A 21,352-nucleotide genomic window follows, 5' to 3' on the forward strand; every position below is an offset into this window, starting at 1 on the left:
TCTCATCCCTTCATTACACATCTCCAGATGCTGTTTCATTGCATTCCTTATCTCTCTCTTGAAGACAGGTGGCAGACCAACTGCTGATCACACAGGACAGCTAACATCTTATCTATGTGTATTCTTGTCACAGTAGACACATGACTATGTGGTGAGGCATAGCTCAAATACCATCAACAAATTTGCTGACGATACAACCATTGTTGATAGAATCTCAGATGGTGACGAGAGGGCGTACAGGAGTGAGATATGCCAACTTGCGGAATGGTGTTGTAGCACAACCTGGCACTCAATGTCAGTAAGACAAAAGAGCTGACTGTGGACTTCAGGAAGGGTAAGATGAAGGAACACATACCAGCCCTCATAGAGGGATCAGAAGTGGAGAAAGTGAGCAGCTTCAAGTTCCTGGGTGTCAAGATCCCTGAGGATCTAACCTGGTCCCAACATATTGATGTAGTCATAAAGAAGGCAAGCCAGTGGCTATACTTCATTAGCAGCTTGAACAGATTTGACATGTCAACAAATACTCTCAAAAACTTCTATAGTTGTACCATGGAGAGCATTCTGACAGGCTGCATCACTGTCTGGTATGGAAGGGCTACTGCACAGGACCGAAAGAAGCTGCAGAAGGTTGTAAATCTAGTCAGCTCCATCTTGGGCACTAGCCTACAAAGTACCCAGGACATCTTTTGGGAGCAGTGTCTCAGAAAGGCAGCGTTCATTATTAAGGACCCCCAACACCCAGGGCATGCCCTTTTCTCACTGTTACCATCAGGTAGGAGATACAGAAGCCTGAAGGCACACACTCAGTGATTCAGGAACAGCTTCTTCCCCTCTGCCATCCGATTCCTAAATGGACATTGAAGCTTTGGACACTACCTCACTTTTTTAATGTACAGTATTTCAGTTTTTGCACATTTTTAAAAAAATCTATTCAATATACTTAAGTGATTTACTTGTTTATTTATTATGTTTTATTTTATTTATTATTTTTTTTTCTCTCTGCTAGATTATGTACTGCATTGAACTGCTGCTGCTAAGTTAATAAATTTCACATTACATGCCAGTGATAATAAACCTGACTGACTCTGAAAGCAAAAACAGGGGAGACAAAAACGACTCCCAGAATACTGGGAAACTAAAGGGGCAGGGCAAATAAGACAGTAAAAAAAAATTATCAGGGAATTACCACGAGAGAAGTTAATGTGCCGGAAATCAGATAACTCCCAATGATCTATGTCCCAAAATTTTCAAGAGCTGGCTGTGGATTTAGTGGCTTATCACTTCCCAAACCTCTGTTTATCCTGGAACATTGGAGGGCGGCAGCTGCAGCCCCAGTGTGTAAGAAAGGAAGGAGATATGGAACAGAAAACAGCCTGCGTCAGAAAAAGATGGATTCACTGGTAAAGCCGTTATCAAGAACTTGGAAAGGAATATGACTCAGCAGTCAACCTCAATTTGTGAAAAGGAATCATATTTGTTTGTTGGCATTCTTTGACGATGCATCTAGTAGAGAAAAAGAGGAAACCAGTGGATGTGGTGTACGTAGCTCTTTAAAAGGCTTTTGAAATTGTCCCTGACAAGTTGATGAACAAAGTTAGAGTACTTGAAATTCTGTTCTTTGTTGTAAAACTATGTGTAATATATGTCTGTGTTTTACTTGCAAACGCTGCTTATCTAATGCTATGTGCCCGTGATGCTGCCGCAAGTAAGATTTTCATTGCACCTGTGCATATGTGGACATATGCATATGCAGTAAACTCGAATTTGACTTTTAGAATCACAATCAGGTTTATTATCACTGACATACTGTCTTGAAATCTGTTTTGACCATAAGACACAGGAGCAGAATTAGGCCATTTGGCCCATCAAGTTTGCTCCATCATTCAATCATGGCTGATCCTTTTTTGCCCTCCTCAGCCCCAATCCCCAGCCTTCTCTGTAACCTTTGATGCCGTGTCCAATCAAAAACCTATCAAGCTTGACCTTAAACACACCCAACAACCTGGCCTTCACAGCTGCCTGTGGTAATAAATTCCACGGATTTATCACCCTTTGGCTAAAGAAATTTCTCTTCAACTCAATTTTAAATGGATGCCCCTCTATCCTGAGGCTGTGCCCTCTTGTCCTAGACTCCCCCACCAGGAGAAACATCCTTTCCACATCTATTCTGTCTAGGCCTTCCAACTTTCGAAAGGTTTCAATGAGATCCCCCTCATCTTTCTAAATACCAGCGAGTACAGACCCAGAGTCATCAAACTTTCCTTGTACGACAATCCTTTGCTTCCTGGAATCATTCATGTGAACCTCCTCCGAACCATCTCCAGTGCCAGCACACCTTTTCTCAGGTGAGCCCAAAACTGTTCGCAATACTCAAGGCGAGGCCTTATAAAGCTTCAGCATCACATCCCTGTTCTTGTATTCTAGACCTCTTGAAATGAATGCTAACATTGCATATGCCTTCCTCACCATCGACTCTACCTGCAAGTTCAGAATCAGAATCAGAATCAGAATCCTTTATTATTGCCAAGTATGTGGACACATACTGGGAATTTGATGCCGGTTTCCCTGAGCTCTCGCTGTACAGAATCAAAAGGCAAACAAAACACTAGTGCAAATAATCGTGAACTATATACAATGAGGTATACCAGTGTATGTACAGGTGGACTTCATTTATAATAGACTAAAATTCAAGTGTTCATAAAACTGATGGCATACGGAAAGAAACTGTTCTTGTACCTATTTGTCCTGGCATACGGTGATCCAAAGCGCCTACCAGAAGGAAGGAGTTGGAACAGGTGGTGTCCAGGGTGTGATGAGTCTACAGTGATGCTGCTTGCTCGCTTCCTGACTCTAGCTGCACATAAGTCTTGGATCGAGGGCAGCTTCACACCAATAATCCTTTCCGCAGCCCTGACGGTTCTTTGGAGTCTATTCTTGTCTTGTTTGGTAGCTGATCCAAACCAGACAGTGATGGACGAACAGAGAACAGACTGGATTATTCCTGAATAGAATTGAATCAGCAGCTCCTGAGGTAGGTTGTACTTCCTGAGCTGACGTAGGAAATACAACCACTGCTGAGCCTTTTTGATAAGAGTGTCTGAGAGTCTGAGTGGGAGTGCCAAGAAAGACATTTTTGAAATTTTCGTTATTTTTTTTCTCCAACAGCGTTCTGAGAGGCGGGACTGCGCAGGCGTGTGACGTCGGGCTGTGCAGCGCGGCAGATTTAAAAGGAACAGAGCCTCATAGAGCGGGCAGCGGAGTTTGCGGGCTGCGGAGTGAGCCGGGAGCAGAGTGAAGACTTAAGGGCTTCGGCTCAACGGGCTTAGGCGGAAAAAGGCGAGGCGAGGGAGGTTTGGCATTCATTTTCTGTTGTTATTTGAGGAGAGGGGCAGTATGAGTGTGAGGGCAGTTTGCTGTTCTCGGTGCCGGATGTGGGAGGCCCTGGAGTCTACAAGCCTCCCGGACGTCTACATCTGCGCCAAGTGCATCGAGATGCAGCTCCTTAGGGACCGCGTTACGGAACTGGAGCTGCAGCTCGATGACCTTCGTCTGGTCAGGGAGAGTGAGGAGGTGATAGAGAGGAGCTGCAGGCAGGTGGTCACGCCGGGGCCACGGGAGGCAGACAAGTGGGTCACGGTTAGGAGGGGGAAGGGGAAAGGTCAGGTAATAGGGAGTACCCCGGTGGCTGTGCCCCTTAACAACAGGTACTCCTGTTTGAGTACTGTTGGGGGGGGACGGCTTACCCGGGAGAAGCGACAGTGGCCGTGCCTCTGGCACAGAGTCCGGCCCTGTAGCTCAGAAGGGTAGGGCAAGGAAGAGGAGGGCAGTTGTGATAGGGGACTCGATAGTAAGGGGGTCAGATAGGCGATTCTGTGGACGCAGTCCAGAGACCCGGATGGTAGTTTGCCTCCCTGGTGCCAGGGTCCGGGATATTTCTGATCGTGTCCAAGATATCCTGAAGTGGGAGGGTGAGGAGCCAGAGGTCGTGGTACATATAGGTACCAATGACATAGGTAGGAAAAGGGATGAGGTCCTGGAAGGAGAATATAGGGAGCTAGGAAGGGAGTTGAGAAAAAGGACCGCAAAGGTAGTAATCTCAGGATTACTGCCTGTGCCACGCGACAGTGAGAGTAGGAATGCGATGAGGTGGAGGATAAATGCGTGGCTGAGGGATTGGAGCAGGGGGCAGGGATTCAAGTTTTTGGATCATTGGGAACTCTTTTGGCGCAGGCGTGACCTGTACAAAAAGGACGGGTTGCACCTGAATCCTAGGGGGACCAATATCCTGGCAGGGAGATTAGCCGGGGCTACTGAGGTGACTTTAAACTAGAATGGTTGGGGGGTGGGAATCAAATTAAAGAGGTTAGGCGTGAGGAGGTTAGTTCACTACAGGGGGATGGGAACCAGTGCAGAGAGACAGAGGGGTGTAAAGTGAGGGTAGAAACAAAAAGTACTATGGAGAAAAGTAAAAGTGGCAGGCCGACAAATCCAGGGCAAGCATTAAAGAGGGCCACTTTTCAGCATAATTGTATAAGGGCTAAGAGAGTTGTAAAAGAGCGCCTGAAGGCTTAGTGTGTCAATGCAAGGAGCATTCGTAATAAGGTGGATGAATTGAAAGTGCAGATTGTTATTAATGATTATGATATAGTTGGGATCACAGAGACATGGCTCCAGGGTGACCAGGGATGGGAGCTCAACGTTCAGGGATAGTCAATATTCAGGAGGGATAGACATGAAGGAAGGGGAGGTGGGGTGGCGTTGCTGGTTAAAGAAGAGATTAACGCAATAGAAAGGAAGGACATAAGCCGGGAAGATGTGGAATCGATATGGGTAGAGCTGCGTAACACTAAGGGGCGGAAGACGCTGGTGGGAGTTGTGTACAGGCCACCTAACAGTAGTAGTGAGGTCGGAGATGGTATTAAACAGGAAATTAGAAATGTGTGCAATAAAGGAACAGCAGTTATAATGGGTGACTTCAATCTACATGTAGATTGGGTGAACCAAATTGGTAAAGGTGCTGAGGAAGAGGATTTCTTGGAATGTATGCAGGATGGTTTTTTTGGAACCAACATGACGAGGAACCGACTAGAGAGCAGGCTATTCTGGACTGGGTTTTGAGCAATGAGGAAGGGTTAATTAGCGATCTTGTCGTGAGAGGCCCCTTGGGTAAGAGTGACCATAATATGGTGGAATTCTTCATTAAGATGGAGAGTGACATAGTTAATTCAGAAACAAAGGTTCTGAACTTAAAGAGGGGTAACTTTGAAGGTATGAGACGTGAATTAGCTAAGATAGACTGGCAAATGACACTTAAAGGATTGACGGTGGATATGCAATGGCAAGCATTTAAAGGTTGCATGGATGAACTGCAACAAATGTTCATCCCTGTTTGGCAAAAGAATAAATCAAGGAAGGTAGTGCACCCGTGGCTGACAAGAGAAATTAGGGATAGTATCAATTCCAAAGAAGCAGCATACAAATTAGCCAGAGAAAGTGGCTCACCTAAGGACTGGGAGAAATTCAGAGTTCAGCAGAGGAGGACAAAGGGCTTAATTAGGAAGGGGAAAAAAGATTATGAGAGAAAACTGGCGGGGAACATAAAAACTGACTGTAAAAGCTTTTATAGATATGTAAAAAGGAAAAGACTGGTAAAGACAAATGTAGGTCCCCTGCAGGCAGAAACAGGTGAGTTGATTATGGGGAGCAAGGACATGGCAGACCAATTGAATAATTACTTTGGTTCTGTCTTCACTAAGGAGGACATAAATAATCTTCCAGAAATAGTAGGGGACAGAGGGTCCAGTGAGATGGAGGAACTGAGCGAAATACATGTTAGTAGGGAAGTGGTGTTAGGTAAATTGAAGGGATTGAAGGCAGATAAATCCCCAGGGCCAGATGGTCTGCATCCCAGGGTGCTTAAGGAAGTAGCCCAAGAAATAGTGGATGCATTAGTAATAATTTTTCAAAACTCGTTAGATTCTGGACCAGTTCCTGAGGATTGGAGGGTGGCGAATGTAACTCCACTTTTTAAAAAAGGAGGGAGAGAGAAACCGGGGAATTATAGACCGGTTAGCCTAACGTCGGTGGTGGGGAAACTGCTGGAGTCAGTTATCAAGGATGTGATAACAGCACATTTGGAAAGTGGTTAAAGGATCGGACAAAGCCAGCATGGATTTGTGAAAGGAAAATCATGTCTGACGAATCTCATAGAATTTTTTGAGGATGTAACTAGTAGAGTGGATAGGGGAGAACCAGTGGATGTGGTATATTTGGATTTTCAGAAGGCTTTTGACAAGGTCCCACACAGGAGATTAGTGTGCAAACTTAAAGCACACGGTATTGGGGGTAAGGTATTGGTGTGGGTGGAGAGTTGGTTAGCAGACAGGAAGCAAAGAGTGGGAATAAACGGGACCTTTTCAGAATGGCAGGCGGTGACTAGTGGGGTACCGCAAGGCTCAGTGCTGGGACCCCAGTTGTTTACAATATATATTAATGACTTGGATGAGGGAATTAAATGCAGCATCTCCAAGTTTGCGGATGACACGAAGCTGGGTGGCAGTGTTAGCTGTGAGGAGGATGCTAAGAGGATGCAGGGTGACTTGGATAGGTTGGGTGAGTGGGCAAATTCATGGCAGATGCAATTTAATGTGGATAAATGTGAAGTTATCCATTTTGGTGGCAAAAATAGGAAAACAGATTATTATCTGAATGGTGGCCGATTAGGAAAAGGGGAGGTGCAACGTGACCTGGGTGTCATTATACACCAGTCATTGAAAGTGGGCATGCAGGTACAGCAGGCGGTGAAAAAGGCGAATGGTATGCTGGCATTTATAGCGAGAGGATTAGAGTACAGGAGCAGGGAGGTACTACTGCAGTTGTACAAGGCCTTGGTGAGACCGCACCTGGAGTATTGTGTGCAGTTTTGGTCCCCTAATCTGAGGAAAGACATCCTTGCCATAGAGGGAGTACAGAGAAGGTTCACCAGATTGATTCCTGGGATGGCAGGACTTTCATATGAAGAAAGAATGGATGAACTGGGCTTGTACTCATTGGAATTTAGAAGATTGAGGGGGGATCTGATTGAAACGTACAAGATCCTAAAGGGATTGGACAGGCTAGATGCAGGAAGATTGTTTCCGATGTTGGGGAAGTCCAGAACGAGGGGTCACAGTTTGAGGATAGAGGGGAAGCCTTTTAGGACTGAGATTAGGAAAAACTTCTTCACACAGAGAGTGGTGAATCTGTGGAATTCTCTGCCACAGGAAACAGTTGAGGCCAGTTCATTGGCTATATCTAAGAGGGAGTTTGATATGGCCCTTGTGGCTACGGGGGTCAGGGGGTATGGAGGGAAGGCTGGGGCGGTGTTCTGAGTTGGATGATCAGCCATGATCATAATAAATGGCGGTGCAGGCTCGAAGGGCCGAATGGCCTACTCCTGCACCTATTTTCTATGTTTCTATGTCCCTGTTGGGTGGCCGCTTCAGGTCCTGGGAGATCCTGACACCCAGAAACCTTTAACCTATAGGATGCTCTGCACAAGGATTCCCAAGTCCCTTTGACTCCAAGATTTTTGGATTTCCTCCCCATTTAGAAAATAGTCCGCACATTTATTTCTACCAGCAAAGTGCATGACCATGTATTTCATTTGCCACTCTCTTGCCCATTCTCCTAACCTGTCTAAGTCTTTCTGCATCCTACCCATTTCCTCAACACTACTTGCTGCTCCACCAATCTTCATATCGTCTGCAAACTTGGCAACAAAGCCATCTATTCCATCACCTAATTCAAAACATGCATGCTGTTCTTGGACTACAGTTCAGCATTCAACACATTAGGCAGGAGGAGAAGATGGCTACTGTGTGATCGAGAATCTCCAGAGGGAAGGCCCCAAAATCCCCGGCTTTGCCTGATGCTGGCAACCGAGGCTGAGGTCGAAGCGTTCGGATAGAGATGGTGTTCGGTGTCGGAGGGCTGATCAGAGCTCGAAGTTTTCGGATGACTCAGAGTCGGACTGTGGTCGGGCATGGCAGGGAGAGTTTTCTTCCTTCTCCCGTCTGTGTGAGATGTGGGACTTCCGAGAGACTTTGAACTTTTTTACTGTGCCATGGCCTGCTCTTCATCAAGTTATGGTATTGTTGCACTGTTGTAACTATATGTAATAATTATGTGGTTTTTGTTAGTTTTTCAGTCTTGCTCTATCCTGTGCTTTTGTGATATCACACCGGAGGAATATTGTATCATTTCTTAATGCATGCATTACTAAATGACAATAAAAGAGGACGGCGTGCCTTCACAATCTAATCTAATCTAATTCCTTCCAGGCTCGGCAATCAGCTTAGAGACCTCGACCTTCACCCTGCCTTGTGTAGCTGGATCCCGGACTTCCTGTCAGATTGCCGGCAGGTGGTAAGAGTGGGCTCCCTCACCTCTGCCCCTCTGATGCTCAACACAGGTACTCCTCAGGGCTGTGGACTAAGTCCCCTCCTTTACTCTCTGTATACCCATGACACTGTCTCCACCCACAGCTCCAATCTGCTAATTGAATTTGCTGACAACACTATACAGATTGACCTGATCTCAAGTAATAACGAAGCAGTCTACTGAGAAGAAGTCATCACGCTGACACAGTGGTGTGAAGAAAACATCCTCTCCCTCAATGTCGTAAAAACAAAGGAGCTGGTTGTGGATTACAGGAGGAATGGAGACAGGCTAGCCCCTATTGACATCAATGGATCTGGGGTTAAGAGGGTGAACAGCTTTAAGTTCTTCAGCATAAACATCACCGAGAATCTCACGTGGTCTATACATACAGGCTCCGTGGTGAAAAAGGCACAACAGCGCCTCTTTCACCTCAGATGGTTGAAGAAGTTTGGTTTGGGCCCCCAAATCTTAAGAACTTTCTATAGGGGCACAATTGATAACATCATGAGTGGCTGCATCACTGCCTGGTATGGGAATTGTACTTCCCTCAATCGCAGGAGTCTGCAGAGAGTGGTGTGGACAGCCCAGCGCATCTGTAGATGTGAACTTCCCACTATTCAGGACATTTACAAAGACAGGTGTATAAAAACGGCCTGAAGGATCAATGGGGACCTGAGTCATCCCAACCACAAACTGTTCCAGCTGCTACCATCTGGGAAATGGTACCATAGCATAAAAATCAGGACCAGTAGGCTCTGGGAGCTTCTTCCAACAGGCCATAAGACTGCTGGATTCATGCTGATACAACTGTATTTCTACATTATCTTGACTATCCTGTTGTACATAATATTTATTACAAATTACTATAAATTGCACATTGCACGTTTAGACAGAGAGGTAACGTAAAGATTTTTACCCTCATGTGTATGAAGGATGTAAGTAATAAAGTCAGTTCAATTCAATCTAGCACACTGCTAGTGTCTTCCACGTTGAAGACTGATGCAAAATACTCATTTAGTTCATCTGCCATCTCCTTGACCCCCATTATTATTTCTCCAGCTTCATTTTCTAGCTGTCCACTCTCATCTCTTTTTTTTTTTACATACTTGAAAAAGCTTTTACCATCCACTTTGATATTGTTTGCTAGCTTGCTTTCATATTTCAACTTTTCCCTCTGAATGATTCTTTTAGTTGCTGTCTGTAGGGTTTTTAGAAGCTTCCCAATCCTCTGTCTTCCCACTAATTTTTGCTTTGTTGTATGCCCCCTGTTTTGCTTTTACATTAGCTTTGACTTCCCTTGTCAGCCACAGTTGTACTATTTTGCCATTTGAGTATTTCTTTCTTTTTGGAATACATCTATCCTGCAACTTCCTCATTTTTCCTAGAAACTCACTCCATTGCTGCTCTGCTGACATCCCTGCCAGCATCTCCATACAATTTACTGTGGCCAACTCCCCTCTCATACCACTCACAACACACTGGAGGAACTCAGCAGGTCAGGCAGCAATCGTGGAAACGATGAGTCGACGTTTCGGGCTGGAACCCTTCGTCAGGGCTGTAGAGGGGAAGAGCAGAGGCCCTATAAAGAAGGTGGGAGGAGGGTGGGAAGGAGAAGGCTGGTAGGTTCCAGGTGAAAAACCAGTAAGGGGAAAGATAAAGGGGTGGGGGAAGGGAAGCAGGGAGGTGATAGGCAGGAAAGGTGAAGGAGGAATAGGGGAAAATACAATGGGTAGTAGAAGGAGGCAGAACCATGAGGGAGGTGATAGGCAGCTGGGGGAGGGGGCAGAGTGAAATAGGGATAGGGGAAGGGAATTACCGGAAGTTGGAGAATTCTATGTTCATACCAAGGGGCTGGACAATATATGAGGTGTTGCTCCTCCAACCTGAGTTTAGCCTGATCATGGCAGTAGAGGAGGCCATGTATGGACATACCTGAATGGGAATGGGAAGCAGAGTTGGTGGGTGGCTACCAGGAGATTCTGTCTGTTTTGCCGGACGGAGCGGAGGTGCTCGATGAAGCCATCCCCCAATCTGTGTCGGGTTTCACCGATGTAGAGGAGGCCGCACCGGGAGCACCGGATGCAATAGATGACCCCAACAGACTCACAAGTGAAGTGTTGCCTCACTTAGAAGGACTGTTTGGGGCCCTGAATGGTGGCAAGAGAGGAGATGTAGGGACAGGCGTAGCACTTGCGCTTACAGGGATAAGTGCTGGGTGGGAGATTCGTGGGGAGGGACGTGTGGATCAGGGAGCCGTGGAGCGACTGATCCCTGTGGAAAGCGGAGAGAGGTGGAGAGAGAAAGATGTGCTTAGTGGTAGGGTCCTGTTGAAGGTGGCGGAAGTTGCGGAGGATAACGTGCTGGATCCGGAGGCTGGTGGGGTGGTAGGTGAGGACAAGGGGAGCTCTGTCCCTGTTGTGGTGGCGGGAGGATGGGGTGAGGGCTCTCATACCACTGTAATTTCCCTTACTCCATTGAAATACTGCTATGTCCCTGTTCACAAGAGTTCCCATTGTGGACAGCTTGGTCCTCCCCCACAGTCAAGGTTTGATAAGGGTAGCACTGACCTTTTTGAATACACTGTTACATCAGTGTTCTTTCTCTATAAGGGGATCTACTGTGAACAAACAGACGTAGAGGCCGTGGGATCGTCCTCATCGCCGGCTATTGCTAGTTTCCACATGAAGGGCTTTGAGCAAAGGGCTTGGAGTTCATCACCCTTTTGCCCCAAATGCTTCTTCAGATATGTCGATGACACCTTTGTAGTGTGGCCTCATGGACTCCAGGCACTGCAATTGCTCCACAACCATCTGAGAAGCATACATCCAAACATTCAACTTACGATGAAGATGGAGAAGAAGGGGTGCCTCCTGTTCCTGGATATTCTAATATGACGGAAACCAGACGGAAGCCTCGGGCATGGCGTCCATCAGAAACCCACTAACACAGGCTTATACCTCAACAGTAACAGTCACTATCACGCTTCCCAACAAGCAGCAGTTCTTTCTACTTTGATTAACTGTGTGAAAACTACTTTGGACCCGGAGAATCTTCACGAGGAAATAGGACGATTACCCGTAATATTCCTACAGAATGGCTACAGGGTGAAGGAAATCAATCAGGCTCTTAGAAAGGGCTGACAGAGAAACCAGGAAACTGAACAACGAGGAATAACCCATTGCTATCAACTGTCTTCCCTATATTTCAATGGTTTCTGGAAGGATCAGTAGGATTCTGAAGAAATATCAAGATTAATACCATCCACAAACCCATAAGGAAACTCAAATTACAGATTATGTGGGTCAAAGATGACCTGGAACTCAGGGCGGCTGGCGCTTACATGACTCCCTGTGAATGCAGAGCAGTGTATATCAGCCAGATGGGACGTACGATGGAAACCCTTATCAAGGAGCACAGGAGGTGTATCTGTTTGGGTTAAACAGAGAAATCGGGTGTAGCAGAACACTGCATTCACAATGGCCATAGGATTAACTTTGACGGCACAAAACTAATGTGAAGTAGTAATGGTTTTTGGGACTGCCCGGCGAAGGAAGCCATTGAAATAAAACTAGAGGAAAAGAATTTTAACAAAGACAAAGGTCTGGCTCTAAGTAAGAACTGGAATTTGATTGTAAACAGGGTGGGACAGTGGACATCTGATTAGATGAGGACTAACCGATCAGGAGGGACAGATGGCAGGGGTATAAATACCACCAGACTAGACATGCCCAGGCATCATCCCTGATGATGGCAGAGTTTGTCATCAAAACCTCGGTTAAAATCAATACCTTTACCAGGCTGGAAGCCCAAGAAGAGTCTACAAGTTATGGGTTTAAGATGAAAAGTGAACTGTTTAGGGGATCATCAGTAGGTACTTCTTCGCTCAAGAGGGTGGTCAGAATGTAGAATGAGCTGTCAGCAAAAGCAGTGAATGCAGGTTCAATTTCAACAATTAAGAGAACATGAATGGGAGGTGTATGGAGGGCTATGGTCCGGGTGCAGGGCAATGGAACTTGGCAGATGAATAGTTTGGCACAGACTAGATGGGCCAAAGGGCCTGTTTCTACCTGTAGTGTTCTATGACTATGGCTTTCTAAGATGTTCCTGAAATTATAGTATGCAGATGATATGGAAACACAACAGACAGCTGATTCTGGGGTCTAGAGTAAAAATGAGTGACTGGGCAAATGATATTTTGGCCCTCATTGCATGAGAATTTGAATGTAAGAGTAAAGATGTCTTCATGTAATTTCTAAGGGCTTTAGCAAAGCCACAACCTAGAGTACTGGGTACATTTTGGTCTCCTTACCTGAACGAGATATGCTCATTGCAGAAAGAGAGTCCTTCTTGTACACCGCACGTGGGAAACTGAGTGGGCTAGGCTTGCATTCGCTAGAGTTTACAAGAATAGAGGTGACCTCAATGAGGTTTTGCAGGGAGGATGTTGCTCCTGACTGTGCAGTCATGGTCTCGGAACAAGGGGGCAGGCCATTCAGGACTGAAATGAGGAAATGTGTCCTTCATGCAGAGGGCAGGGTGTCTTTGGAAATTGTTATCTTGGAGGATTGTGGAGACCGAGTTAGTCAGAAAGAGATGTTGATAGATTGCTGCATTTTAAAAGGATCCAGAGAAAAGGCAGGCAAATAATGTGTGAGGTCATAGATGAACCTTGACTTTGATGGATGATGCAGCAGGCTGAAGGAGCTGGATGTTCTGCTCTTTCTATGTTCGTAAAAGCAGAACGAATTCCACCGCCACAAACCACAGGTAGGGAGGTCAGGACTGGAGAAGGGGGTTCAGACAGTAATATAGCAAGGAAACAGGCCCTTCGCCCAACTTGTCTGTGCCAACTATGGTGTCCATCACATGATCCCCATTTCCCAATGTTTGGCATACCCCTCTTCCCTGTGTACTTATCTAAATGCCTTTAAATGTGGCTACTGCACTTGCCTCAACCCCTTTCTCTGGTACATCATTCAATACACACACCACCCTCTGCATGAGGAAGTTTTCCCTGCAACTCCCCTTGCCCTCTCACTTTAAACCTATGCCCACTAGCTTTTTGTTCCCCCGTCCTTGGGAATAAGATGATATGTGTTCACCCTGTCTATTCCCCCTCATGCCGTTATAGCTGTATGGCCAAAAGACGTTACAGAGTTGAGGGGGTGGTGAAAGCTCAGGAAGTGGTGGTGAAATCACTGAACTCAAAAACTTCTACAAATGTATTGTGGAGAGCATTCTGCATCACCGTCTTGTTTGGGGGTAGGGGCAACTGCACAAGATCAAAGTAGATTGCAGAAAGTTGTAAAATTAGTCAGTTCCATCATGGGTACTAGCTTCCGTAGTATCCAAGACATCTTCAAGGAACAATGTCTCAGGGAGGCAGCATCTATCATTAAGGGCCCCCAACACATAGGACATGGTCTCTTTTCATTGTTACCATCAGGAAGGAGGTGCAGAAGCCTGAATGCACACACTTAGCAACTCAGGAAGAGCTTCTTCCCCTCTGCCATCCAATTTCTAAATGGACATTGAACCCACAAACACTACCTTACTACTTTTTATTTCTGGTTTTGCACTATTTGTTTTACTTAATAGAAATTCTTACAGTAATTCAGTTTTTGTCTCTTTATTTATCATATATTGCTTTGTAAAGTTAACAAATTTCACAACAGAAACTGGTGATATTAAACCTGATTCTCTGATTCTAATTCTAAAAGTGAGATGAAAGTTTTAAAACTGACAGCCTGTCAATGCAGCCTTGGGAGCAGGTGGGAGGCAGAGTAAATGGGATTGCGGAAGTTCGTATTAAAAAAAACTGTCATACTACTGGATGAGGTTACACGCCGTGCAAAGTGAATTTAGGCTGGAAAAGAACCAAAAAGGCGGATAGGGGCTGCAGGATCTGCGAGCTTGGCAATAGGGGAAAAGAGTTGGGAACACTAAAACGAGATTACTGAAGTAGAACAACAGGAATTCTGCAGATGCTGGAAATTCAAGCAACACACATCAAAGTTGCTGGTGAACGCAGCAGGCCAGGCAGCATCTGTAGGAAGAGGTGCAGTCGACGTTTCAGGCCTACACCCTTCAGTTAGTCCTGACGAAGGGTCTCGGCCTGAAATGTCGACTGCACCTCTTCCTACAGATGCTGCCTGGCCTGCTGCGTTCACCAGCAACTTTGATGTGTGTTACTGAAGTAGAAGATGACTATCTGGGCAATGCAGAAATTAGAGGTCCTAAACCATCCTGGATCATCAAAGCTGGCTATTCAGCCACTCAGACCTGTATTCTTTGGCCGTTTGGTTTCTCATCAACAATAACCACTGCATGAACTCTCCCTCAACTCTAATATAACCTCCTCTGCCAAGAACCTTCCATTGTGGAGGCTGCAGGAGGTGGAAATCACAGCACAGTACTCCCTTCCAGAACCATTTGTGACAAACGGTGAACACACGGGTTTTAAATTCTGAACCCAACCTCCCCTAAGGCACTGAACAGTGATCCTACCTTCTCTGAGGACTTTAAACACCAATCACACTTTTCTTCAAAGAGTTTAAACTCTGATCCCACCATCCTTGAGGGCTTTGATTGCTGATCCCACCCAAACAAGGAGTTTAAATAATTATCCTACCTCAAGAAATAATTACCCCAATAAATAATTACCTCAAGAAATTTAAATACTGATCCCACCCCCTCTAGAAGTTTAAACACTGACCCACCCCCCTCCCCATTGATTCCACCCTCCTGAAGGACTAAATGCTGATCATACCCCCTCAGGAGGATTAAACACTGCTCGCCCCTCCCCACAGGGGGATTGAACACGGGCCCCACTCTCCTCAAAAAGTTTAAATACGGATCTCAACCCCATCAGGCACCTTAAACGCTGATTCTACGCCTTGACGGATTCCCCCTCCCCGCAAGGGGATTAAACATTGATCACTCCTCCCAACAACGGGATTAAACATTGATCACTCCTCTCTCCAACGGGATTAAACATTGATCCCACCCTCAATCGAGCAAATGCCCGAGGGGCCCTGGGTCTCCCTCTCTGACAGACCCTGACGTTCCCCCGGCAACTGCCGACACCGACCAGATTTCTCTGGTTGTCTGGAGGGGAAGCCAGACCTGGTGCTCCCGCACTCACCTCGTCCACGCCGTTGCTCCCTGCGACCGACCGTCAGAGGGCTTATTTACCTTCGGCCCAAGGCTGACACACCCGCGCAACAGATACAAACAGCTCCGCCCCGGCCAGGAAAACGGGCATACACCAAGGCCTGTGCACAAACCGGGAACAGCGCCACCCCGCCAGGGAGGGCTAACGCAAACCCGGGACTAGGCACAGCGCCGCCCCGGCTGGGAGGGCTGTAAACACAAGGGCCTGAGCCCCTCAGCGACACCCCAGCCGGGAGGACCAACATACACTCGGACCGGGGCTCCGGACAGCGCTGCTTCCGGACTGGAGGACTGACACACAACCGGGCCCGGGACAATACAGCGCCATCCCAGCTGGGAGGACGGAAAACTCCAGGACTTGATACCGACCGTGCACAGCGCTACCCCTGGCTGGGAAGACTGACATACACCCGGGCCTTACGTCAATCAGGCGCAGGCCCCCTGACTGGGAGGGGTACCATAACATAAAATAAAGTAGTCAAAAGAAACTTCAAATGCTGGAAATAGTCTAATTTTCGATCCACAGATGTTGCCTGACCCGCTGAGTTCCTCCAGCTTTTTGTGTGTTGGTTAAAATCAAACTTTCCTGCTGTTCTACTCTCCTGCTCCTGAAAAGATGAAAAAAATTAAACCAACATAAATTTTATTCAAAATAATATATTTATAATATTAAACCGTGCAATGTCTTTTCATTATTTTTATTCATACTGTTCTACTACAGATTTCCCTGCTTTTCTAACAGAGGGAGACCTGGTTCCCTCACACCGTTTAGACTCTCTCACGCTCCCTTCGGACTCATTAAGTTTACTGGAATATTTATTACACTACTGCACAGTGCAACATCTGACAAATAGAATTAAAAGCGTGTTGGAGTTTCACGTCCAATAGTCTGAAACGTGCAGTGTTGGTGGAGTTTGCAAAGGGACTTATCACAGTTCATTCTAAGTACCCCTAACTGATGGGCTGTTCCCCAGGAATCATGCCGATATGGACAGTAAGTGCTGCTGGAAGATAATAGATTTAATGCAAAATGACTGTTAGGTCTGCTCTCTGAGTGTCTGTAGATTTTGAATTATCAATGGAACAATGAAAGATATTTTAAAATGTTTGCGTGAGAGAAAAGGGAATAGTTCTAGAACATAGATTATCATATTGCTTCAAATGTTGAAGCAGTTGGTCAGATGTCTTCGCAAAGGTACCAGTGGATATAGTTAGGTCACTGTTTGCGGATGATGGGGCCTTGTGGAAAAGAGGCAGGGACATGGAGCATATAATCAGGAAACTACAAGGAGCCATTGATGAAATGGTGGAGTGGGGTTATGATTGGGGATGTAGATTTTCAGTAGGAAAAACTCAAACTGTATTTTTCACCAGGAAAAGAATTGAGGTAGGGAAGAGGTTAAGGATGTATGGGATTGAATTAGAAAGGGTTGGATCATTTAAATTTCTGGGAGTTATATTTGATTCACGATTAACATGGGCAGAACATATCAGGAAAGTTGAGGAGAAATGTGAAAAAAATAATAAATGTGATGAGATGTTTGACTGGTAGGGAATGGGGAGCAAATTGTTCAACGTTGAAGAGAATGTATGTGGCTTTAGTGACATCTGTATTGGACTATGGAAATATAGCATATGGATCAGCAGCTAGGTCTCTTATAAGGAAACTGGATGTGATTCAGGCTCAGGCCCTGATAGTGTGCAGTGGGGCTTTTAAAACATTACCAGTTTCAGCCCTACAGGTAGAAATGGAAGTAATGCCTTTGGAACTAAGAAGGATGCAATTGATGGCAAACTACTGGCCTAATTTGCAGGGACACAGTGATTCTCACCCTGCAAAAGGAGTGTTGCAGGAGTGCTGGGAAAATGGGAGGTTTCAGAGGGATAACTTTAGTCGGGTAGGGACTGATATTGCTGAAGAATGTGGAGTGTTTGATCTAAGGAAAAGTCCTTCAGTAGTTTATCCAGTTGTAGCTCTGTGGAAGCTCGTATGGCCTAACATATACTGGTATTTGTCAGAGGTAAAAAGGAAAGGAAAATATAAAACTGATTTGGTAAGGGCATTTAACTGTCATGTGATGGAAAAATATAGTGATTATACTCAGATTTATACGGATGGTGCTAAGGAACCTGAAACAGGAGTGACAGGGTTTGGGGTGGCTATACCAGCAAAAGAAATTGGAATCAGCAGAAGAACATCTAATAAATTAGGGGTGTATACAGTGGAGATGCTGGCAGTGTTGGTTGCATTGCGATGGGTGGGGGAAGCTAGACAAGTCAAAGTGTTGATACGCTCAAATTCATCCTCAGTTATAGCAAGTTTTAGGTGTTTTCACTCAAACAGTCGACATGATATACTTTATGAAGTCCTTCAGTCAGTCACAAGAATTGCAAATCAGGGAGGTCAGGTAAAATTTCTATGGGTTCCAGCACATGTAGGAATGAGAGAGTGGATGAGTTGGCAAAGAGGACGTTAAAGAAAGAAAACATAGAAATGCACTTTCGTATCAGTAAGGCAGAGGTTAAGTGTGTAATCTAGGAAAAAATCAACCAAATATTGCAAGAAAGATGGGACAGGGAGGGGAAAGGGAGGCATTTATATCAGATACAAAAAAAGTGTTGCAGGTACTAGGGTAGGTAGTGGAAACAGAAGAGAGGAAATTGTGTGGACTAGGTTAAGGCTGGGGCATTGTGCATTAAACAAAACATTGAAGATGATAGGGAAACACCAGACAGGATTGTGTGAGGAATGTCAGGAAGAGGAGTCAGTAGAACATGTAGTTCTGAGTTGCAGGAAGTATGGGATACAGAGACAGATGATGATAATCAACCTAAGGGAATTGGGGGTGCAGGAATTCACATTAAAAGGGTTACTGGGCATGGGTAAGAAAGCACAGGTCATGGTATTTTTAGCTTTCTTAAGGGGTACAGGGGTTTCTTATAGGATATGATGGATAAGCAGGAATAGGGTAGTAGGATGGCCAAAGATGGGAGGATAAAATGTAGGTTAGGGTATGTGTGTGTGAATGATTGGGTGAAGGAATTTGGAATGTAAGTCTATTGCACACTGCGGAGCAGAAGGTGGCAGTAATGTACCATTAAGCTGGGTACCAACCACCGTAAAACAAGAAGAAGGAGAGTGACAGGGGTCTGGTTGCTGCCCACAACGCCAGCAGGAGAATGATGATGGACACAAGAGGCTACAAGTGCTGGAAACTGGAGCAATGCACACACTTCGCTGGAGGAACTCCGACAGTCAAGCTGCATCTGAGGAGGGAGATGGACAGTCTCCCTCCTCATGAGAATGATTCCAGGAATGAACGCATTACTGTATGAGGAACGCCTGGTTGCTCTTGGGCTGTATTCCCTGGAGTTCAGGAGAATGAGGGGGGAATCTCATAGAAACATTGCGAATGTTAAAAGACCTGAACAGATTAGGTATGGCAGAGTTATTTCCCATGGTAGAGGAGTCTAGGACAAGAGGGCACGACTTCAGGATTAGAGGACGTCCTTTTAGAACTGAGATGCGGAAAAATTATTTTACTCAGAGGGTGGTAAATCTGTGGAATTTGTTGCCACGAGCGGCTGTGGAGGCCAAATCACTGGGTGCACTTAAGGCAGAGATAGATCGGTTTTTGATTAGCCAGGGCATCAAAGGGTATGGGGAGAAGGTAGTGGAGTTGGGATGACTGGAAGAATTGGATCAGCCATGATTGAATGGTGGAGCAGGCTCAATGGGCCGAATGGCCTACTTCTGCTCCTATATCTTATGGTCTTATGACCTGATGGGCTCCTCCGGCATTTTGTGTATGGGATCAAGTCCATCTGACACCCCTCAGCGCCAGCGATCGGGTGCAGGACTGCTCACGTCTGTGTGCCTGATCTCTGGGACAGAAAGGCTCGAGTTTCTGCTCCACAGCGCCATGCGCAGGAGTCGTGGAGTTTGTACATCGGGACATGTTCTGTTCTTGGCGCGAAACATCCAGCATCATTTGCTTTCCACAGATGCTGCTTGACTTGCGGAGTCTCTCTGGCTCTCTGGCATCTGCAGACTCTCTTGTGTTTATGATTTGTTCCCCCAGAATTTTCTTTTACTCTATTGAGTTAGTTTGATTCAGTTTTCCTTCAACAAATGTAATCACTTGTCCAAGTGACAGCTAATTCAAAGTGGAGTTCATTGTCATACGTACAAGTACACGTATGCACGGGTACAATGAAAACCTGACTATGGCAGCAGCACCACCGTATAGTCTCAGATAAGCAGTTCACAACAGAAAAAGACTATGTCCCATTTTCCAAAAGTATGAATTAACCATAAATCACGCACGCCTTTTACACGAATGAACTCAACTGAGGCCCTCCATTGCCCCAACCATGGGAATCGCGTCCGAGTTGTCTACATGATATGCAAGCCACGAGGCAAATCAAGGCAGCGGGCGCCCCCTCTCCACGCAGATGACGAATTCAAAGAAACGACAGAGACCGATACAGTTGGGCACCGACAGCAGCGCAGCGGTTGTCAGTCAGAGTTGTACTCACTGTAGGAGTGTCCTAGGGACTCCAGCTCCGGATTCTTCCTCGGGGTTTACTCCCGAAGCCTTCCCCATGAGGGTTTAGAGCTGTACTGAAGCACAGGTTTGAGATCAGAGTTTTCCTTCTCCCAGACAAGCTGCCAACCACAGCTGACGAGCCCTAGCTGGCCGAAACGACTGGTTTTAAAGCGCCAATAACCCGCGTTTGCCCATTCTCCAGTCAGTAGAAACGGTTCCGCCGGGTTTAGTAGCTAAATGGCACGTGAAGGCCAGGAGTTTCACCCCCACCACCTCCCCCGGCTATGACAACCTGACGGAAGCGAACACAACTATTGATAGTTATCAATTGATAGGTATCTGATTAGTCGTGGGGAAAAAGCCGGAAATTGGAACTAGATGGGAGAATAGTTGAGCTCATGGTGGTGTGGCGGAGCAGACTCGATGGGCCGAATGGCCTGCTTCTGCTCCTTTGTCTTCTGATCTTGTGATCTTGTGAACTAGAAGAAATCAAAAGACAAAGTGCATTGTAACGCAAAGTGATCAAAGTGGCCACCGTGTTGCTCCACAGAGGTCGCGAGGTAGTTCAAAATTTGATAATGCATTTACTTTGAAGTTTGAGTTGTGATTGGGGTTGCCAGGTTGGTTGAGGAACCATATGGTTGACGGGAAGTAGCTGTTCCTGAACCTGGTAGTGCGGGACCTCAGGCTTCCGTATCTCCTTCCTGATGGTAGCTGTGAGAAGATGGCAAGGCTCTGATTGGTGGGGATCCTTGATGATGGATAATGTCTTCTAGAGGCAGTGAATTCTATCTCTGATGATGATTTCAGGAACATTCCTCACTATCAAGATTAAACAGACTGGTCTATAGTTACTGATTTCATCCCAATGTCTTTTTTTAAATCAAAAACACAGCATTTGGTCCTCAGCAACCACCCAACCTCCTCCCCCCCCCACCAATTTTAATGTCTGAGTCATAGACTCATAGAGTATTACAGAACAGAAGCAGATTCTTCAGATCAAACAATGCACACAAAATGCTGGAGTAACTCAGCAGGCCAGGCAGCATCTATGGAAAAGAGTACAGTCGATGTTTCGGACTGTACTCTCGTTCCAGCCTCACACAACCTCAGTGGGGAAAGCTTGCTTGCATTTACCCTATCTATGCCCCTCAGAATTTTGTAAAACTCTATCAAGTCTCCACTCATTCCCCTATGCTCCAGGG

At 45.9% G+C, this 21,352-nt stretch overlaps 1 protein-coding gene across 2 annotated transcripts in view; it reads right to left on the reverse strand.

Moving 5' to 3' along the window:
* The window catches only part of LOC140198186 (flotillin-1-like), an 83,459-nt gene extending 67,634 nt beyond the window's left edge, over positions 1–15,825 (reverse strand). Inside the window, exon 1 of one of the 2 annotated variants that reach the window (XM_072259190.1) lies at positions 15,569–15,825. The gene's annotated coding sequence lies outside the window, so the exon portion shown is untranslated. The remainder of the gene's footprint in view (positions 1–15,568) is intronic. The other variant, XM_072259189.1, reaches the window with a different exon arrangement.
* Positions 15,826–21,352: the final 5,527 nt, after the last annotated feature.

Source organism: Mobula birostris, chromosome 5 (assembly GCF_030028105.1).
Source record: "Mobula birostris isolate sMobBir1 chromosome 5, sMobBir1.hap1, whole genome shotgun sequence".
NCBI lineage: Eukaryota > Metazoa > Chordata > Chondrichthyes > Myliobatiformes > Myliobatidae > Mobula > Mobula birostris.